The sequence below is a fragment of the Microtus oregoni genome, unplaced genomic scaffold (genome assembly GCF_018167655.1).
Source record: "Microtus oregoni isolate MIOR12 unplaced genomic scaffold, Mior012 000007F_ref0000211, whole genome shotgun sequence".
In the NCBI taxonomy this organism is placed as follows: domain Eukaryota; kingdom Metazoa; phylum Chordata; class Mammalia; order Rodentia; family Cricetidae; genus Microtus; species Microtus oregoni.
In genome coordinates, this window is record NW_024543066.1 from 1,717,314 (window position 1) to 1,741,003 (window position 23,690).

Here is a 23,690-nt window from a genome sequence, read left to right on the forward strand (position 1 = left end):
CTGATTCATGGCAATGCTACTCAAGCACTTTCCACGTTTGTACTGCAAACAGAAATGTGGCATTGACAACCCGTTTTTGGAGAGATGGTGATAGCACCACTTCTCACTGGGGATTAGTTGGTGCTCTTGTGCAAGACATGATCTAACAAGTGTCCATGGCAGCCTGAAGTGATACCCTTTACTATTCCAGCCACATGGAAAGGTTCCCTCTCCTTGAAGTTGTATAAAAAAAAATCCAATTTTCTTGGAATCAATGGAGTCTACTGTCACTTTAGACCTTATTATATGAAGGGAACTCACAAGGTAACCCATGACACCTGTACCAGGAAATCCAGCTTAGCAGAAGATGATGACAAACTCTTTCATTTGCCACAACAATGCCGTTGTTGGAGACACTGGCATGGCAAAGAACTACATATTGTAAACTTAGGGCATCTTTAAGTCAATGTGCACAGTTTATACCTGATGCCTAACAAAAAGAACAAGTCCCTTCATCATATAGAATATGCATCCCATCCCTTATTTTCCTTAATGGGTTTCTAGATGAAAACACAAACTCTCCGAGACCTGGAGGCTTCCCATGTATGAAAGTATTTGTCTGATTGGGTAGATGTGTAGTGATCACATGCAGCAATAAAACAATGTATGTGCACAGTTCACTCACTCAGAAGTGTAGCATGATTAATAAAAATCCAGAGACAGAAATTGGGGTTCAACCTAAAGGTCAGAAAAACAAAGCAGCCAGCTACTGGATCTTACCTATACCTCAGTCCGAAATGGCAATCCTGCCTCCTGGAATCTGGAAATAAGACTGAGAGCTGTCTCCTCCCATCTCATATTTCTCTCCAGTGCTGGGATTAAAGGCATGCACCACTACCTCCTGGTTTCTGTGGCAAACTCATGTGGCTACTGGGATTAAAGGTGTGGTCGCCACTGTCAGGTCTGTAAGGCTGACCAGTGGGGCTGTTTTACTCTCTGATCATCAGGCAAGCTTTAGTTATTAAAATACAAATGAAATATCAGTACACAGAAGCTGCCTTAAATTATAACATAATATACCACAAAGTGAGGAGTCACTGGCCAAAATTTAATTCTCACAGTTCTGTAAACTGGAGTCCAAGATCAAGGTGAGAGAGACAAGGATTTCATTTGGGGCCTCTTCTCAACTGGCAGAAGCTGGCCTCTCTCTGAGCTTCACAGGGTTCCTCCTCTTTGAGCTCATGTGCTGGGGAAAGGAGCCAGTTAGGAGAGAGATGGGGACTAAGAAAACAAAAGAACTGTGCAATATTTTCTTATAAGGGCACTAATTTTACGGGATTGGGGCTTCATAGCCTGACTTCATCTTGTTACCTACATACCTCCAGAAAGTCTTGTCTTCAAAATACAATCACGCTGTGAGTTGTGTTCAATATCTAGATTTTAAAGAGAAATGCTACTATTCAGATCATAACAGAAGCTATGAATTTAAAGTACAGTTTAATGTTAAAAATCTGAATTATATTTTATCTCAATATTGTGGGGTAAATGATATTGTAGAAAATGAATTCCGTCTAAGAAAATGTGAAGCCAAATAATAGATCATTGTTTCTGAGCACTCATGTTTTCAGCATGGAGAAGTCGAAGTAGGTATCAAGTCCAACAGTGGCTAAGAAGTTATTTCCAATTGAGAGTTGCTGGGAGAGGGAAATGAGTTTTTTTGAATGGAATGACAATGGGGACATCAAACATACTTCAGCGCAGGCCTCATATTCGAGAATGTTCTGCCAACATAAACCAGACTCCAGGCTTTTAGTGATTTCTTTTCCTGTTTTTTTTTTTTTAATAATTTTTTTTATTAAGAAAAGAAGAAAAAAACATAAACAAAAAACAAGTTTCCACCTCCTCCCAGCCTCCCATTTCCCTCCCCCTCCTCCCACCCTTCTCCCCCTCCTCCCACTCTTCTACCCCTCCCCCCACTCCTCTCCCCCTCCCTCTCCAGTCCACAGAGCAGTCCAGGTTCCCTGCCCTGTGGTAAGTCCTAGGTCCTCCCCACTCCGTCCATATCTAGGAAGGTGAACATCCAAACTGGCTAGGCTTCCACAAAGCCAGCACATTAAGTAGGATCAAAACCCCGTGCCATTGTCCTTGGCGTCTCATCAGCCCTCATTGTTCGCCATGTTCAGAGAGTCCGGTTTTATCCCATGCTTTTTCGGTCACAGTCCAGCTGGCCTTGGTGAGCTCCCAGTAGATCAGCTCCACTGTCTCAGTGGGTGGGTGCACGCCTCGTGGTCCCGACTTCTTTGCTCATGTTCTCCCTCCTTCTGCTCCTCATTGGGACCTTGGGAGCTCAGTCCAGTGCTCCAGTGTGGGTCTCTGTCTCTGTCTCCATCCATCACCAGATGAAGGTTCTATGATGATATGCAAGATATTCGTCAGTATTGCTCTCGGATAGGGTCATTTCAGGTTCCCAATCCTCAGCTACCCAAGGAACTAACTGGGAACCTCATGTTGGGCACTTGGGAGCCCCTCTAGGGTCAAATCTCTTGCTCACCCTAAAGTGGTTCCCTTAACTAAGAATTGTGGTTCCATGCTCCCCTATCCACCTTTCCTTTATCCCAATTCTCCTGATTCCCCAAATCCCCCCTCCTTCCCTTCTACCTTTTCTCTCCCCATCTCCCCTTACCCCCATCCCACCCCACCCCCAAGATCCTAATTTTCTCCCCGGCAATTGGGTCTACTTCCCTTAGCCAAGAGGATAACTATATGTTTTTCCTTGGGTTCACCTTCTTACTTAGCTTCTTTAGGTTCAACTATTGTAGACTCCGTGGCCCTAATTTATGGCTAGAAACCAATTATGAGCGAGTACATCCCATGTTCATCTTTTTGGGTCTGGGACACCTCACTCAGGATAGTGTTTTCTATTTCCATCCATTTGCCTGCAAAATTCGAGAAGTCATTGTTTTTTACCGCAGCGTAGTACTCTAGCGTGTATATATTCCATACTTTCTTCATCCATTCTTCCATTGAAGGGCATCTAGGTTGTTTCCAGGTTCTGGCTATTACAAATAATACTGCTATGAACATAGTTGAACAAATGCTTTTGTCATATGATAGAGCATCTCTTGGGTATATTCCCAGGAGTGGTATTGCTGGGTCCAGGGGTAAGTTGATCCCGAATTTCCTGAGAAACCGAAACACTGACTTCCACAGTGGTTGCACAAGATGGCATTCCCACCAGCAATGGATGAGGGTACCCGTTCCTCCACAGCCTCTCCAGCAAAGGTTATCCTTGGTGTTTTTGACTTTAGCCATTCTGACAGGTGTAAGATGATATCTCAAAGTTGTTTTGATTTGCATTTCCCTGATTGCTAAGGAAGTTGAGCACGACTTTAAGTGTCTTTTGGCCATTTGAACTTCCTCTGCTGAGAATTCTCTCTTCAGTTCAGTGCCCCATTTTTTAATTGGGTTAATTAGCATTTTAAAGTCTAGTTTCTTGAGTTCTTTATATATTTTGGAGATCAGACCTTTGTCTGTTGTGGGGTTGGTGAAGATCTTCTCCCAATCAGTAGGTTGCCTTTGTGTCTTATTGACTATGTCCTTTGCTTTACAGAAGCTTCTCAGTTTAAGTAGGTCCCATTTATTCAATGTTGCCCTTAATGTCTGTGCTTCTGGGGTTATACATAGGAAGCGATCTCCTGTGCCCAGCTCCTGTAGGGTACTTCCCACTTTCTCTTCTATCAGTTTCAGTGTGTTCGGGCTGATATTAAGGTCTTTAATCCATTTGGACTTGAGTTTTGTGCACGGTGATAGATAAGGGTCTATTTTCATTCTTCTACAAGATGACATCCAGTTGTGCCAGCACCATTTGTTGAAGATGCTTTCTTTCTTCCATTTTATACTTTTAGCTCCTTTATCGAAAATCAGGTGTTCATAGGTTTGTGGGATAAAATCCGGGTCTTCTATACGATTCCATTGGTCGACTTCTCTGTTTTTATGCCAGTACCACACTGTTTTCATTACTGTAGCTCTGTAATAGAGTTTGAAGTCAGGGATGGTAATGCCTCCAGAAGATCCTTTATTGTATAGGATTGTTTTGGCTATCCTGGGTTTTTTGTTTTTCCATATAAAGTTGATTATTGTCCTCTCCAGATCTGTGAAGAATTTTGATGGGATCTTGATGGGGATTGCATTGAATCTATAAATAGCCTTTGGTAGAATTGCCATTTTTACTATGTTGATCCTCCCAATCCAAGAGCAAGGGAGGTCCATCCATTTTTTGGTATCCTCTTCAATTTCTTTCTTCAATGCCTTAAAGTTCTTGTCAAATAGATCTTTCACTTCCTTGGTTAGATGTACCCCAAGATATTTTATGCTGTTTTTGGCTATTGTGAATGGTGAAGCTTCTCTGATTTCCCTCTCTGCTTCCATATCCTTTGTGTATAAGAGGGCGACTGATTTTTTGGAGTTGATCTTGTATCCTGCCACATTACTAAAGCTGTTTATCAGCTGTAGGAGTTCTTTGGTGGAGTTTTTGGGGTCGCTTATGTACACTATCATATCATCTGCAAATAACGAAAGTTTAACTTCTTCCTTTCCAATTCGAATCCCCTTGATTCCATTATGTTGTCTTATTGCTATTGCTAGAACTTCAAGCACTATATTGAAGAGGTATGGGGAGAGTGGACAGCCTTGTCGTGTTCCTGAGTTTAGTGGGATGGCTTTGAGTTTCTCTCCGTTTAATTTGATGTTAGCTGTCGGCTTGCTGTATATAGCTTTTATTATATTTAGGTATGACCCTTGTATCCCTAATCTCTCCAAGACTTTTAACATAAATGGATGTTGAATTTTGTCAAGAGAGGAAAAAGTATAGGGAAGCTAAGGGTGGGAAAGAATGTGATGAAAATATACTATATAAAATTCTCAATGAATAAATAAATACATAAAAAAATCAAAGTCTCTTCATACTTATTTGGAAGACACTTGGGAAGTCATTCATATCTATTTTAATTAAACGATCCCCTTCCTAGAGACATAGCTCAAAAACTGAGATCTATGTCTGCAGCAAGGCCTATGTTTATATATAATAAAAGTAAATTTCTTCATAAAGATGTTTTGGATCATTTACTACAAAACCCGTTTTTGCATTGCAAATATTTAAACATAAAATCCTTCAAATTAAAATTTAAGTAAGCTACAATCAGCATAACCACAGAGGTTAGGCAAGGGGAAGGGACTAGGGGAGAGGGATGGATCTCCCTAAGTAGGAGAAATAGACAGTTATGGATGGGTGGTGGGGAACTGGAATGTAAGGATCAAACAGGCAGGTGCAGGGAAAAGGAGGTGAAGGAATGAATCCAGGGAGGAAGAGCTGCTAAAAGTAAGGGTCATGCGGTGGGCCACATGGAAACTTAATACAGTAGAAGCTTCCTAAAATTCATACATATATGAGGATGATCTAAGTGAAATCACCAAATAATGGGGGAGTCAGAGTCCCAATTTGATATCTCTTGTCTCCATATAAAGCTTCTAATACTACGAATGGGTTCCATACAATAGAGTTCTTTGGTATAGAGGTCCCATGGGAACCCTCAAACAACCCAGGATATTGGCAAGAATATTGGTGGCTCTCCACAGACTGGTGGAAAAGCCCTATTGCTACATCCAACCCCTACACTATCCACTGAACATGGAGAAGCCAAGCTGGTGCCCATCTGGAGCCTTCACCCCTAGTATTCATGATACTAAAAGCTGCGCCGCAGGCTCTAATGGGGGAAAGGTTTAGTTTTTGAGCAACACACATAATCTAATATTAGTTTCTTTTATCCTGAAAAGACAACTCGATCTTATCATAGAGCCAGAAATCAGAATTTCAGACAAACTGAATAACCTGCCCATGACCGTATGAACTACAGGGGATTATGTAAGCATTACAGAATCTTATGTGTGTAGCTCTGGCATTTACTGGACCACAGAGGTCTTATCTTCCTTTAATAAGAAGCTACATGATATAGCTCCCAACAGGAATCACAAATTCTCAGTCCAGGTTTTTGTCACGTGACTTCAAAACGTGAACCAAACTCATATTTGAACCAAACACATTAAAACACATGGAGATATAATTTTCTAGACACGTGAAGACACTGACATAGACATAGACACAAGCCAGTGATAGGTATACAGTAAATATAGAAGCAATAAAAACCCCTTGAGGACTCTCTCAACTATCTTCAAGATAAACATTCTGTAAAAGATTCCTGAAATCACTAGTACAAATGACCAGTTTCTACATGACTTCAGCAGTCATGTGCAAGACAGCAAATGTGCTCCCCAGCCACAGCAGAGGTGGTTCAACTCTGAGCTATAGATTCTTCTCTTCCAGTGTCAATAGGAAACCACACATCTCTTCTCCCTGGGGGAAGCGTGTCCCTCCATCACGAGGCCATTCTGCTATAGTACGTTAATAATGAATCTTCAACAAACTTAATAGTCCTGTGCAAAATAATAGTATAGGCATTGCCCAAACGCAAGCCTTTCCTGTGTCACTGCTAAGAAACCAACACATATCAATACATAAATTTACTAAATGAGGCTGAGCTGGGTGAGTTTAATGGGCTTCTCAAGTTGTCTTAATATTTTCAAGTTTAAAATAACAGTTTGGTTCCCCAGACCTTTCTACCATTGTGAGTGGCTGGTTTTTTTTATCCTACAGTCTTTTAATCTTTTCGGATCAGACTGTTGAATCTGCTGACAGTTAAACACCTGTGCTGTGGAGCGCACTGCTGAGTCCATGTGAACATTTCCAGATTGGTTGTGCGTCCTCATTAAAACTAACGAGAGCTTTATGGTTAATTCCCCAGGAGCCGGGATGAATATTGCTCCCTAGCGTTCAATAGCCCTTAAATTTTTCTCATTTCTTACCTGTTGTGCCAACTGCTAATAATTGAATAACGCCATCTGCTCGGAATACTTACCTAGGCAAGAAAGAAAAGGGAGAGTTTCCTGCACAAGGCCTTTCATCTGAGTTAAATCCCTTGGATGAAGTAGATAGAACATTTAGCATTCTTCTTAAAGGAGCTCTATCCCGATGGCCAAGTTCTCTTATCCCTTTATAGTTCTTACAGCTGAAATGTCTTTGGGAGGAAGGTGGGATGTGTGCGGAGGAGGACGCACACACACAGGCTCTCAAGAGGGCAGTAGTGACTCAGACTGAAGAGGAAGGCAGTCTCAAGAGCAGCTGTTCACTTGTATTTTGACAAAACCTTCGTATCAGGAATGCATCACAAGCAGAGTAAACTGTAATCCCTGGACACCTTACTTCAGCTCTATGCCTTCATTCGGGGTCAGGTAGTGATTAGGCACTGGGATTTCATTTTGTTCCTTGTTATACTGTCATAAACAATGTGTTTTAAAATCGCATATATTCCAAACATGATGCCTCAGCAGCACTTGGTAGGATTGGAGATTACATGGGAGAGCGAAGCTGCTTCTTTGGAAGTGACCATCTGAGGCCCCAAAGCTCCAGGAACCTGTTAGGAAGAAGTCTTCAAACACTGCAGAGGAGCCTCGTGGGTCCTGAGTAGAGCTGAGAGGCCTCTCATCTGATCCTGGTTAATGGTTGAGGTTTAGCAAGAATCCTGCGGGTCCTTTGCTGAAACACAGAACTTCAGCAGGGCTGAAAAAGTTCAGCCAAAGTTTCTAGAGATGTCAGAGCCTCAAGATCCTGAAAGTGAAAACATTCAAATGGTCCCCTGGAAGATAGAGAGCTTTTAATGTCCCCGAGGGAGGAAGGCAAGGGGAAGCTCGGGATTATTGCTATTTGTTTTTTGCTGTGTGTTACAGTCACCTGGTTGGCAGTTTATGATGACAGCACATGGCCCATGAATGCTGCTTCTTACATGACTTTGTTTGTTATTAACTGCTGTGTCTGTCCTCCTGTTAACTAATGTAAGGATCTGGATGGGCTACACTTGGTGACTCTCAGGAGAAAAAGAGGTACAACCTAAAAAATGGGGACAAAGAATGCAAATGTCAGAAATTATAGAATGACACTTCTCATGAACACAGACTGAAAGCTTTACCCTGTATATCATACAATATATAGAGATTCTGCTGACGCCTTACCCTGTATAAAATACAATATATAGATTTCGCTGACGTTCCAAGAATCCCAGGACACAGTTTTCATTGTGCAGGTTATTTAGCATTACAAAGCTCATTTCAGTGACTCAATGCATAGATGAAAAGATTTAAAACTTAGTTAAATATTTTGATAGGTTCCAGATATATATTGAAAGATTAAAATTAATGAGCTAGGGATACTATTTATAATATAAGCTATTATATAACAAATATTAGCTCATTTTAGAGAAAAATAAAATGGCTAATGAGAAAAATTTCACTGTCTCAAATCATGAAAAAAATGTCATCATAAAGAAGGCAATGAATTTAAATCATAGGAGAAAATACTCAAAATAAGAAAACAAGACACGGTTATTAAAAACACTGGTATTTGCTCATGTTCTCCCTCCTTCTGCTCCTCATTGGGACCTTGGGAGCTCAATCCAGTGCTCCAGTGTGGGTCTCTGTCTCTATCTCCATCCATCACCAGATGAAGGTTCTATGATGATATGCAAGGTATTCGTCAGTATTGCTCTAGGATAGGGTCATTTCAGGTTCCCTATCCTCAACTGCCCAAGGAACTAACTGGGGACCTCAGCTTGGGCACCTGGGAGCCCCACTAGGTCGGGACCACGAGGGATGCACCCACCCACTGAGACAGTGGAGCTGATCTATTGAGAGCTCACCAAGACCAGCTGGACTGTGACTGAAAAGGCATGAGATAAAACTGGACTCTCTGAAGATGGCGAACAATGAGGGCTGATGAGACGCAAAGGACAATGGCACGGGAGTTTGATCCTACATAATGTGATGGCTTTGTGGGAGCCTAGCCAGTTTGGATGTTCACCTTCCTAGATATGGACGGAGGTGGGAGGTCCTAGGTCTTACCACAGGGCAGAAAACCCTGACTGCTCTTTGGACTGGAGAGGGAGGGGGAAAGGAGTGGGGGGAGGGGGAGAAGGGTGGGAGGAGGGGGCGTAGGGTGGGAGGAGGGGGAGGGAAATGGGAGGCTGGGAGGAGGTGGAAACTTGTTTTTTTTTTTTTCTCCTTTTCTCAATAAAAAAAGAAAAAAAAACACTGGTATTATCAAAGAAATAAAGAAAAAAAAAAAAAGAACCCAGGTTCTGTATCCAGCACAATATGGCTACTCACAAGCATATATTCTCTGTCTCCATTCATGAGAAATCTGACACCCTTTTCTGTCCTTTGAAGGCCCTAGACATCCATAGGGCATAATACATGCACGCAAGCACTCACACATACACATAGAAAAATGTAAAGCATTCTTTTTAAAGGGGGCAGTCTTTAAATTTAGCCATTTGTTAGTTCTGGTGCTGGGAGTCTAGCTCAGGGCCTCTTGTATGCTAATCAAGCACTCTGACGCTGAGATTTATTCCCAACCCCTAAAGCAAAAATAGAAAAGAAATTAAAATCCGAAAAGTTTCATGGAGCTGAGGGATGAGAGCTGGCAATATGCACGTGTATTTAGGAAGCTCATGAGAGAAGAGCGAATAGAAGGAGAAAAAAATATAGTAGAAGAGCAACAGCTAGAATAGTTCAGAAAAACTGAGGAAATGTCTAAGTGCAGGACAGAAGAGGCCCAAGACACTACAGAAAAAAAAAAAAAAACACAGAAAGAAATGTCCCTGAAGAGGAGCCATAATTTAAAGAGGATCAAAAGTAGGGCACAGAAGAAGGGTTCTCATGAGAGCAAAGGAAGTAAGAAGAGAAAAAAAAAACAAAAAAACACTGTGCCGTGGTGAATGACATTTGAAATCTAAAACAGTCTATCCAGAAATAAACAAGTTTCAATAATGTGGCTAAAATAATTATGTATTCAGAAACATTTAAACGGAATTTATCCACAGTGTCCTTCCGCTATGAGAAATGTTAAATGAGTCTTCCAGCAGCAATCTAATAACAGAGAGACAGAGGGAGAATGTAGGAGGCCAAGAAACTCTAACACTACGTAACTGCAGAGAGATAGTTTTTATATTCATATTGTTTAAAATCTTATACACATGTGCTCATGCACTTTGGGTTGTAAGATACATATGGATAGCAAGACCTCTAATGACAGCAGCATAGAACTCAGAAAGAGTAAAATGGAAATGCACCCTAATTGTTTAATGCCTGGATTGAAATATAATAAAACTTGAAAGCAAAGAGTAAGGGCTAGAGCCATTTCACACAAACCCTCATCCACTTGGGCTGCTGCTGCTTAGGCAACGATGCCATCAACTTGGCTTATATGTAACATAATTTCATTTCTGAGAGATCTGCAGGTGAGAAAAGCCAAGATCAAGGAATGCATACATCAGTTGTGGGAGAGGGTCAGGTTCCTGGTTCCCAGGGCTCCACTTTGTGCTTTATCCTCGGTGTGAAAGCACTAAAGGCATTGATCCCATTCACAAGGGTCTATTAAGGGGACCTTTCGTTGTGGCTTTCTTATAGCTTCTTGTGGAATATTTAGTTTTGCTATAGAAATTAAATTTAAAACAAAGGAAGACTTGTTATCATCTGTATTATATACTGTTGAAGATGGAATTAATGTCGTTTTACCAAGAATGTCTTAGGTTCTGCTGATCATTTATAAATTTAGAATACTTTCTTTCTCAGGTGTCCCCTCACACCTAAGCAAGCAAACATTTGCTTGGGTGTTACTGTACCTTATCATCCCAGCTCGTGAAAGGATTTATAGTTCTGTGGATTTGTTCACGGCTGCAGACAGAAATAGAAAGTTAGAAATCATGAAAGACTTGTGTGATAATCTTTATGTTAATGAGCAATGACTCCAGAGACCAGCTATCATCCTAAAGAAACCTTTTCTCCTTCCTTTCAGTTCAACTCTTCCCCTCCTTCCTTTTTCTGATATTTTTCCTAACCAGAAGTTAGAACTAAAGAGAAATTTATATTCAAAGTATTTGTGCATAAGTAAGCAGATCCTGAGGGAACTATAATAGGGACAAGCAGGCTGTCTGTCAATCAATAGGTGGAACAAGGACTGGATTAAGGGTCCCTTCTATGTGTGTGAACTGTCACCATGCCTCTTACAGCCTGGTGTTCCTCACAGGGTAACAGTTTGAGCTTACGTGGTTCTCAAACTAAGCAGTGGTTTTCACTGAGGACATTCTAGGTGCTCTTCTTGGAAAACAACTTAAATACTTAGTGAAGGGACTCATGTCAGTGGCTTGTGTGTTCAAGCCTCAATCAAACCAATATGACTGGTCCATCCTTCCCTTTAGTATTGATGCGCAAGCCACCTTGAGGTTTCTTTCTGATTTCCATTCAGCTTAACATAGGTCATTTGCACGTATGCAAATATATGGCAGATATAAGGCCTATGAAAGAGGAAAACAGTGGCATTTCCTTCAGGCTAATCTCTTCCGAGGCTGATCAGCATTTGTGTTCTGGGGCAATGAATCATTCAGTGTTATGCCTTAACAATATGCCACCTTTTCTGTATGACACTCTGGTGGCTACACTGCCCCTGTAGTGTTTGTTTGTTTGTTTGGTAGCTTTGTATTACTTCATGATTTGCAGCCAGTTGTATTCCTAAAATTATTTCCATAAGGAAGGTTGTGAATATTTCATTCAATAATTTGTTTTGTTCTTGTTCACTTTAGCCAATTGGATGAATCTAGAGAGAATTGAGACATCCCACCGCAAATGCACCAGACTTACACTGTGAGCCCCATCAAAAGGTTGTCGGCTCTTCTTTTTCTTTGAGCACAGGAACGAGTGATGTGTTTGGAAGGATGATATAGTCTTAAAATATTCACGATGAATTTAAATATCAATATAAATATAAGATCCTCCTATTTATTGACTCACTTCAGTTTCATGATTCATGGAGTCACCTAACTGTAATTTTCTGGTAAGGTCTGATAAAACTTAGATAATGACTGAACCAATCTTCCTGGGATCATTTTTAGAAAGAAAGGAAGAAAAAAAACTTACACTTTGAAAAGAGTATTAAATTTAATGGGACACTTGGAGAATAGGAGATTGCTGCCTTAGTTAGCCTGAGCAAGGCTAACTTAGACCAGCTGATCCATCTCCCTGTTGGAATTTAATTATCAACCGCCCTGAGGAGATTTTTAGCAGATGTCCCAATGCAGTGAATCACTTAGCCCCATGATCTCATGTTTGCCTCAGGAAGTCAGTCAACATTAAAAAGTACCCCTAGATCCTACCTGCTGCTTCCGTCATTGCCGGCACTGTTTTGATGCTCAGTGATATCATAAAACTCATCTGATCTCCATAAATCTTCAGGCAGGTATCAGAGTCCTGGGTTTTAGGAGGGGTCAAAAACATATGTGATTATTTGCCTTTCTAGCAAACACTATAACTACCACAGATATATTAGCTGCAGTTTTTTTCAGTGAGTACATACTGCCAGAGACACGTTTCGGCAAGGGGTTCAGATCCCAAAAAGGACGTGTGGATTTGGTGGCAGCAGGGGGTGGTGGGGTAGTGGATATGATCTGTTGGTGAATCGGGTTGGGAGGGCCTTTTATTTATTTATTTAGAGAAGATTACACATTTTATACTGTATAGTTGCAAACAGGATTAAACTAGAGACAAGGGACCTGTAAGCTGGGACATGGTTTGAGATTAGAAGTTAAGGAAGCTAGCCTTGACCTTGACAATAGGCACCAGACACCTGTTAATAAAAAGGACACACATTTCTCTTCCTAGAGAAAAGGAGAATGATTGCTTTATCAAGTAGGAACTTTCCTCAAGCCCCCCAAAAGAATGGAGGCCCTTATCCAAATGCCTGGCCTTGGAAAACAACTTCATTTGGGAAACAGACTTTGTACTACAGTTTCTTAGTCTTACTATATGGGCCTGTTCCTCTTATAACCCTCCCAAGAGGGAATGTTCTAATGTATTACTCTTTTCCCATTATACTGTACCATTTTGATTTCTCTGTACTAATTAACTGGACTCTTGCCTTTAATGGCCTTAGGCTCTGGATTTGAACTATGGGCATTTGATCCTTGGAATCAGGTGTGTCTAGTAAATCTTTAACATTCCTGTTCTTGTTGTAATTAGGAGGTCATGGTAGAGTTGGTTAAAGTCTTTTCCTGTTCTGTGGGTTGTTTTGTACCATTGAGGAGGACTTCTGCCAAAGATTTTCAGTTTCATGTGGTTCCATTTATTGTTGAGCTTATTGCCTGTGCTCTGGATGTGCTATTCGGTAAGTTGTCTCTTGTGCCAAAGCATTCAAGGCTAGTCCCCAATCTTCTATCATTTTTAGCAGGTCTGTTTTACATTGAAGTATTTGATGTGCATGGACTTCAGTTTGTACAGGTTGACAAATAGGGATCTATTTGAGTTCTTCTACATGCAAACATGCAATTTGACCAGCACTTTTGTTCAAGATGCTGTCTTTTTATCCAATGCATATTTCTGGCTTCTTTAACAAAAATCAGGCATACATAGGTTTGTGGATTAATGTCTTGGTCATATTTTATTAAACACACTTTGGTACCAGTATTAATTTCTGAGTAATTAAATCATTGTTTGCTTCATTCTGTGTTGAAAGATTCTCTAATGACAAAATGACCTATTAGTGACTTTTAAATGAGTCTTATGAAAGGTACCTAGAAGTGACATTTGTGCAAGCACAGAAACTAAATGTTTGCCTTTCATATTTCTCTGATAATGGATATTTATAATGCCAATTCTTCTGAGGGACTTTTATATGTTGATATAGAAAAAAAGAAACCATGTCATTTTTTTTAAAAAAATCCTAAATATTTTCTTATACAGTAAATTTAATTCAGTGTATTACCTGAAAAGGTTATCATTTTTAATCTATGAGTTTGTTAATTTCCATGTTTTAGATAACTTTTTATCAATTTTTAAAAACTTCTTGCCCTAGTGCTCTGTTTGTTTAACTTTTTATATCTACGAAGTATTCTCTTTTACTGTACAATTTTAGTATTTTAGATCAGGCTGGATTCTTATTGTCAGCACAACTAATTATCAAAGATTGATAATGGATTCTATAGTCGAGATAAACTTAATTGTTGTTTTTAAATGACCTTGAAGGGAATTTCTTGGTATCTTCGCTATATAAAACACACCATTTGCAAATGAAAACAGATTTTAAAAAAACATTTGAATGCTTTTTAATTTTTTCTGCTCACCAGCATTGTATGGAAGCAGAGAGCTGATTGTGTTATGGTATTAGGAGATGTTTGATCATTTAATGCGATATGAACTGTGGGTTGTCATGGAAACTCTTCATTTTTGAGGAGTCTCTTCCCATCCTTGTTTTTTAGTGAACTCTATTCTTTCATATGTACATATACGTGAGCAAGCACATGCCTTTTGCCTTTATGTCTTCATTATATTTAAATAGTGTATGTCCATTATGGTTCAACCAACATGGCAGAGCTGAAACACGGGTATAGGAAGAAGTTTACTGGAAGAAATAAACATAAAATCCATCTAGCAAGAAAGACAAATGAAACTCAGGACCACAGATGGAACTGAATTTCTTCAAGAAAAGTATGTTATGCCATTGAACCTAAAACTGACTGAATGATAGCTCCATGATGATCTAGAAAAACGCCTATTAAAGTAAGCTGATTAAAAAATTTACTCATCTCCATAAAATGAATTGCACATTAATGTTTTATTAAGTAATCAGGTAACACAACATCATCAGTTAACATTTCAAATTATCATTACTGATTAAACATCTTCCATCAACGTTTCAAATCTAGAATAAATGCTGCTTGGGGTGGGGCATGAGTTAATATGTATTTGCATTTCATAGATAAGGAATAAACCCCTCGAGATAATCTTATTTGTTCTGAGTGCAGTGCATAGGACAGGAAGCTCTAAAATATATTAGTGATACCAAGAACCTGAAAACAAAGAACAAAGATGTGGAAGATTACAGGTAAGTTACCCCACCTACTTAACTAACACTTCCTAATGCTGATTCTAGAAAATGATCATCTAAAAACTTAATGTATAACTAGACTTCAGCTAATGTGCAGATAGACAATAGATGGAAGGAAGAAAAGACAGACAGAAAGACAGACAGACTGATAGAAAGAAAGAGAGAGAGATGATCGATGACAGCGAAGGTCCTCAGAAGCACACCAATGGAAAAAGCATTCTGAAACCTTACTAGGAAGAAAACTGTTAGTGTCAGAGAGCAAAATATGACCTCTAAACCAAAGAAAGTTAACAATCAAACAATCCTGTTGTATCTAGATTAAATATCTATTTTTACTTGTTTCTATGCTACGAGGGAGACATTTTCTTTTATATGAGACTTCATGCTAAAGACAAACACAAAAAAGCCCTCTCTATAAAGTTCTTGAGTTTAATGAGAAATCAGGCATGTTCTTTTAGTTATAGTTTCCAGAGAACTACTAGAAAGCAGAAACAGAAAGAAATACAAGTAGAAGATGAAATTAATCTTTAGATTGTGAAGCAATCTAAATTGCCCACCAATTACTTTGGTACCCTGAATACTATCATTGATGATGTCCCTCACTCAGAAGGTAGTGTTGAAATGTCAACACCACAGAATATGTGCATCACCACAGTACATATTCAGGATTTAATAATGATAAACTAAAGCTAGAAGATCTGCTTGATGAAAAGGAGTTTGTTGGATCCAGAACTTCTACATCTAAAAGTAGAAAATCGAGTAGTTCCATTGAGTTTTGCTCTTACATTCTTTTGTATCTGTCAAAGGGAAAAAGATCTCTGCAGCAGGAGCTTAAGTTGGGTGTTAGAGAAGCATCCACAAGCAGGAGGCCACAGAGCATTCAGTAGGCATTTCGCTGTATGACAACTCACTCTTGTATGAGCTCAGGAGTTCCTCAAATGTCATCTCATCCATTTAAAAGACCGCTCTCCCAGTTCTCTAAAGACATCTTCCAGACCCCACTTCACGAAGATCCCACCATGCCTCAGCTCTGCCCTGCCAACCACCAAACTGACTCAGACCCAACTGCAGCGATCAAAATCCATAGTAGTCAATAAGTAGACATTTTGGGCCAGCCTAGGCTACATAGTGAGCTCCTAACCAGCCTAAAAAACAGTGCATAAAGTCATGAAATAGATTTACAGCCCTAATAAAATGCAAGCCGTTCATTAAGGAAACAAACAGTGTTTATATTTGGAATCCTCATTAATAATTATGAAATCTCATTCTGGAAATGCTAATGATTATTTGGCCTTTAATAAAACCCAGGGTGTACTCCATTAAGTTTGGATAATTTTGTATAACAGTAAAGAGCAGCAATTTCATTCAATCTTATGTGGTACAAGTTTGAAAAGAACAAAGGTACTCCAATATTTTCCCATGCTAAAAGGCAGCAATTGTTAAAAATAAAAAACATTATTTAACTAAAGGTCACAACATATTTTTATAGATGCAAAATGACACCTTGACACCTTAAAAAATCTTGGTTATCTGTGACATATTCCAAAATCTGAATAGAGACTCCTTGTATTTGCTGTAAAGGCACAGACCTTGACCACAGAGTAGATGACCTTGGGTCTCCGAGTCTCTCTCTGACTTTGGTTGTTTCCTTTTGTATGTCTAAGAGACTCCTCTGTGTTCTCTGAGAATTTTCCCATGAAAAGTTAACACTTTATCTTCCAGATACAGAAATCATATGTTCCTTACAGGAACCAACTGATATGGCATGTTCTTATATAGCAGGTTAGCTGATACATGACATATTAACAAAGACAAAGATAACTGTCATTATTAATAGTGTAACTATTATAAATGTAATAGGGACCATGTCCTGAAGGAGAAAAGGTTAATAAAACTATAAAAAGAAATCCTAGATGACTCTCCAACATAATCATCAAAATTAGTCTTAATTAATATATTATGGAGTAAAATACTGTCCTAATTGGGAAATCTATTGATGTAAAGAGGCATCATGACAATAGCAATCTTATAAAGAAAAGCATTTAATTGGAACTGGCTTACTGCTCAAAGATTTAGTTCATTATCATCATGGTGGGAAAGCATGGTGTCAGGCAGGCAGACATGGTACTGGAGAAGAAGCTGAGAGTTTTATATCTTCATCCATAGGCAGGAGAAGTGAATGTCACAATAGGCTCTGCTTGAGCATCTAAGACATTAAAGCCCACCTCATAGTGACATACTTTATCCAAAAGGCCACACCTCCTAATAATGGCACTCTCTATGGGCCAAGGATTCAAACACATAAGACCGTGGGCATTGTTCCTGTTCAAACAACCACAGATACCAAAACAGATAAGGACAATTCAGATTTTTTTAACATATAGAATTTTGCTATAGTTCCTTTTCCAAGTAGGAAAATTTTAAGCTCATTAAAATGTAAAATATTTGAACATAGATTATTTCTATAGTTCTAGTTAACATGTAGAATGTCTTTTATCTGGACTTTCAAGTTTAACTTTTTAGTACTCAAAATTTCAATCGATTCCTTTCAAATTTAGATCTCAAGTTTTAAAAACCTAAACTTTGGTACCTAAATCTTTCTTTGATTAAAGCCATGTCCTTGAAAACACTATAGAGAAAGCCTGTGATTATCATCAATGAAAGCATTCCCTTGTCTTTGAAACAAGTACTTTATGATTCAATTTAATCCCAAGTTCACAGTGTGATTTATGAAGCATGATTATCACCTAAATTGGGAGTACAATGAAATATTCATTCCAAGAAAATTCATCATTTTTTCTGGTGTGTTATAGATACGTGATAATTACTTTTAGATGCCAACTTGATTGGGCCATGGAATGTCCAGATACTTGATAAAACACTTCTGTTGGCAGTTCTCTGAGAAAGCTTTTGGGTGAGATTAAAAAACATTAAATAAGTGTGTAATTGCTCTTTAAGTGTTGCACAGTTCCCTCATTGTAGGCCTCATCCAATAAGGGGAAAAGTATACAAGATAATTTTTTTCATAAGTGTTTAGTGGACTTCCTGGTTCACTAAATTCCAGATTGCACTCAAATTGGTCATTAGTAATCTTGGGTTTCTAGACTGCTACAAGTCTATTTGGCAGACACTGGGCTTGCCAGCCTCTATAACCACTTGAGATAATCTGTTTATTTATTTTCTAAGTCATTGCTACCATAGGTTGTCTATTATGTACACATTATTGATCTGAAATCTATCAACTATTTATCTATCACACACCATATATACATTTATCCTTCCATGTTTCACAGATGTATTGTTTATCCATACCTCTGTCTACACGTCCATTCCCTTAAGGGTCCTTGACAATTGATTTCTGTAATCGGAAAATGTAAGAAAAACATATGTTGAGAAAGCATTTGCAAACTGTTCCTGTTGTTTTTGGAACTGACTGTCAATCAATTAGGTCTAATGACAGTAATGACTGTTACCAGTAGTATAAGAGATCTGTGATCTGACAACTAAGAGAGACACGTAAGCCACCATGGAACAATACCCTTAACCAAACACAAAAAGTGAGGAGCTAGATGACAAATAATGAACAAATGATTTAAGTTAGACTGACTGGTTATGACTAATGTGCATGGAGAAAGTGAAAAAGAAAAGGGTAACATTAGGGACTTGAATTTCTACTTTCAATGCTACACAAATGGCACAAAAAATGCATTGTCTATCAACAAAGAGAGCCTTCCTCCTGTGCTACAGGACTGGACGAAAGCCACATTCCACATCTCTTCCTGAGTGGCTGACCTAGATAAAAGCATCTTCCAACCTCTTGGATTGTCTACTAGTAAAGCAAGGACATGGTAGAATTTCATCCTGTGAATGGCTGACCTTCAGGCTTAATGCAACCTCCAGTCTCTTGGGCTGTCTACTGTTAAAGTGAGGACATGTTGAGGATGGTTGAAAGGGGGTTCCTAAGAGCTGGATGGAAACATGTAGCAATCAATGACTCTCGGGGCATTGAATCACTGGATTGTAGTTTAGTTTTCGTTTCCTCTGACACGCCCCTGTTGTGTGCTATTCTGATCATGTTCTGGCAAAGCTTGCTCAGAGTCAGAGGGCAGAGCTAGACACTAGCTGACCAAAATTACCATAAAGGTTTTGGAGGATTGAGGACAGATAGGACAGGAAGCAGTGAGGTGGATCAGAGAGGGATCTTGGCCCTTCAGGAGGAAGGAATGGAGCAGGTAGGAGAGGACTGGTGGCTTCTCTGCCTCTCTGATCCTTCAGGTTCTTACCCCGATATCTGATTCATGAATTTTTATTGATAAAGAATAATTAAAGTCTTTTACCTTTACATTCTACAAGTCCTGCTGATATTTGGTATATCATTTTAAAAAGATTTCTAAAATACATATAAAATATGTCATTTGCCCTCTACACATGACCATGAGTGAGAAAATGTATTATTTACTTCAGAAATATATTACTTAGATTATGTAATTTGTATTGAGTTTAAAGAATTATTGAATACAGGACAGGATAAGGTCTAGAGAGCTTTAAGATCCTGATCTCATCTCTTCTTCCCTTATTTTTAAAACTGCACATTGAATTTAAATACTTATTGTCACAATCATATCAAAATTGTATTTCCAGATAAGCAAAATATTTTCAAAGTTAGTTCATTACTGGTGGGATTCCTCTGATGCCACCAAAAGAAAGAGCAAAAGTTAAGATTGGAGTCAAAATTTTCCCCTAAGATGTAGGGTTCCTGGGTCATATGAGATTCTACTTTTGGGTTTCAGACTCTGCCACTGTATTTCCCTCCAGGAATGTAGGACCTTTTTCCATGCACCCATGGTGATGACTGTAGTCTGCTCTTTTGAAAGTTGTTTGGATAGGTGATTCACATTTTGGAATAATTTGCATTTCACTAATAATTACTAACAGTGACACCATTCCATATGTTTTTTCTGTCATGTAAGGAAAGGTGTCTATTTCTGCCCTCTGCCCATACATTATATTGTACAGTGTTTTTCAAATACTGTGTTTCCTTCTGGATTTTCCGGCTGGAGGGCTATGAAGTGGATCTTAGATGTCACCTTGATGGGATTTAAAATCACCCTGGAAACTAACTTCAGCTTCCCCATTAGATATTGGTTAGATGAGTTGAGGTAGGAAGATGTAGAGTTAACCATTTCAACAAACTTATAAACTTATATCTTTGTTAATTCCAAATAAAGAAAACTTTATGGGAAGTCTCAGACTGCCCTTTAGAAAAAGAGTGAACACTAAGCAGGACTTGATCCAAATCTATGATATTTGATAAATCACTCTCAACCTGAGAACTTTAAAATAACAAACCTGCTTATAAGTTTATTTTATCATTAAACTGGGTCCTTTTAATGCTTATCTTTTCAGTGGGTTTTTTTTGCATGTGTGTGTATGTGTGTGTGTGTGTGTGTGTGTGTGTGTGCAGTGTGTGTGTGAGCACATGTGCTGCATGTGTTTTTGGCTATATTGGGGGGAAATACATTAGTAAGTTTTTAAGAGTTATTTATTTAGTAATAGGAAAGTGAGCTCCTCACAACCTAATTCCATGGTTTGCCCTCTATATTGCATGAAGACAAACACAGTCTTCTAATTATTATCTAAACTATAGATGATAGATTAAGGTTAAGCTTATTATTATCTATTAGTACTTTCTGCTATAAAGAACTGTGACTTATTGTAGATAAATGACTCTAATAACATTGTATCTCATATTTTACCATTAATACTTAGTTATAGTGTCATAAATTTTTCATGAAAAATTTAAATGTGCATGTTTGTGAGGAGAGAAATGTAGAGGTATGTATGCGTATGCATGTCTTTTGTTTTTTTGTTACAAAATGAAGAAGCAAGATGTAGTGGGTCAAAAAAAATAGATGCTATGTGGTACTAAGCTGTAAAATCACTACACATGGATGGTAAGATACATATGATCCTGCTAATGATATTCCCATTGCCAATCCCATCACTCACGCAGTTGATACTCAAAGTCCATCTCAAAAATAAAATGTGAGAAATATTCTCAAAAAGTCTAAAAAGTTTCAGAGTTTTTTTTTAAGTTTTATACATTTGAAAAGAGAGAGAACTGACTTAAGAGCCGGCACATGGTTTTGAAGGAGCAGTTAAGTGGATCTTTCATTACAAAGATGATTATACTGTTAGGCTTTCCCCATAACTGACTTTGTTCCTACAGGAATCATTTTAATCTTCTCATGGGCTTTTATGCAAACTATCTGAGGATCTAGCAATTAATTCATCTTTGTTACATTTTTTCCCTGCAAAAATTTAGCATATTTTAAAAAGAATGAATAAGCAAAGACATTTGTTAGATATTGAAATGTAAATCCACGAGACCTATAAGGTCACTGGTGCCTTTGAAAGACCCAATAAAGTCAAATAAATACAGTTCTCTCTGTGATTCTGCAGAAGCATGGATTAAATAGTGCATTTTCTATTTAATCTAAGAGGCATTCTCAATCCATCTTTCTTGCTTGCCTTTCAGATAAGGTTTGCTAGTTTCAGTTGTGGAAATATTTATTAGGAATTCATGATTCTTGGGTTTGGATTGAGGATGGATAAATTAGTACTATGCAATGAAACTCCACAGAAGCCAAAGTTTGAAATTAGATACAGTTAGGGTCACTCATGATGGCTCATGCTTGGCCTCTAATCACAAAACTTTGGAGGTGGAGGTGGGAGGGGTATGTCTTTAAGGCCAGATTAAGCTAAAAAGGGAGACCCTGTGTTAGGAATATAAACAAAATAAAACCCCAAACCACAAAAGTAGGTAGATGTATCAGGTGTTAAATGCAGAAGTTCACCAGGCACTATTCCAATCTAAACCCTTTTAAAATGTTTAAAGCACTTCTTAGGAAATTCATCTCTACTGTTTGGTCAAAACGGCATCTCTCCTGGGATTACACGCTCATCGTTTCCCTAAAGGTGACAGATTTTTACCCAAACAGATCATCTGCTTCCTCAGACTTGCTTCAGAAAACAAATGAAGACACTGAAGGATGTGAGGTTAATTGAATTAGCCAAGATTTTTTTGTCAAGAAAATATGTAACTAAGTATTCTATGCTTCTGGGACTCTCCACTCTCAGACCAGTAACTTGCAATGAAGAGAGGAGGGTTCTACAGTCAGCAAGAGGTGTGGCAGCCAACTGTGCCCTTGAACCTCAGGAATCCTACCAAGGAACATCCAAGAAAACATAATCTTAAAAGCATTTCTGCAAATTACATGTCACAAATGATCGTTTCAACCTTTGAAAGTCACTGAACGAGAATGTTTGCTGACAGGTACCCTAACCTGTCACCACCGCCCAGCAAATCGACATTGGAGCTACCTCCTTGTGTACATTATGTGATTAGATATAAACTATCTCTGCATGCGATGGGTCCTAAATAAATTTGAATGAAATGAAAAAATAAAGAACAGTTTAGTTTGCTATTAAATAAATTTAGTTTTGTTTCTTAAATCAACTACAAACAAGTTTCAGACATAAATAATTTCTATAGGTTATTTTATGACTATGATTTAAATGCTCTATGTTTATCAGAAAAAATTTATTTGATCATAAAAAGATATAACTTCCTGTGGTTAATTGACAAAAACATTCTGCCTTGCTGCTTCCATGGTCATCTGCTCATATTTAAGACCAGCATAAGGAAATATGTATGGTTTTGTTGTGTGTTTGGTTTTAACGTTTGTTTTGCAAAATAATAGCCAATTTTAAAAATCAGGCTATTTCGCATAAATTTTAAATTGCTCTCTTCTTGAATACCTAGCAATTATTACAGCATATGACCCAATAAATGATCATCACAGAAGAACTTGGGAAAGTTTTCTTTTTTAATCTGAATTTTTCAAAATCCATTACTCTTACCATATAAAACTTCCATCATTGGTCACACACCTCATCCTTTTAAGCAGCCACTTGATGACTCTCCATAGTTACACCTTTAAAATGCACAGTCCACACGTAACATTTGTAGATTAAAAACTCAGACTGTCTCCATTTCTATAGCCATTGCTCCTGTCTGTTGGGAAGTGTTGTCAGGGATATGATAATTTGCAGGAGCTGATAGTGTCCCTCCACTGAGTTTCTGGACATTCTGTTGTTGAGGTCTTAGTACTTCATTTGCATTTTTAATCTCTACCTTTTGAACAAGAACTGGCAATGTCTGTAGGCTCCTACCTTTCAGTTTACCAAATAGGCTTTTTATTTAAATAAAAAAAAATGTATTTACTTAGTAGCAGTCAGAATGTCAACAAAACAGCTACAAACTTTTTGCAATTAGAGAGTGGTATTCAGTTAACAGAACAACAATTATTTTTTTATAAGCTATATCAGAGACAACTGAAAATTAAAAAAAAAACAACTAAACACTAAAACCAAAAAAAAAAAAAACCCTACTGTATCCACATATAACTAATTTGTGCTGTGCACCAACAAGTACCTGCTTTAAATATCCACTCCAATTTACAACCCCCAGACTATCAGGCAAGGTAGTAGCTATTGAAAATATCACCAGGACAGGGCTGTCTAAAGACACATTCGGTAGTGTGTTAACTATACCAAAAAAAAAAAAAAAAAGTATTGTACAGTTTAAAAACAAATCTTACAAAGCCTT

General features: G+C 38.3%; 1 long non-coding RNA gene across 1 annotated transcript; it reads right to left on the reverse strand.

Moving 5' to 3' along the window:
* Nucleotides 1–7,828: 7,828 nt before the first annotated feature.
* On the reverse strand, nt 7,829–12,385 carry LOC121450485. The gene is made up of 3 exons (XR_005974615.1): nt 12,294–12,385; nt 10,767–10,818; nt 7,829–7,978 (listed from the first exon to the last, which is right to left on the reverse strand). It is a non-coding gene; the product is annotated as an uncharacterized LOC121450485 (long non-coding RNA).
* Nucleotides 12,386–23,690: the final 11,305 nt, after the last annotated feature.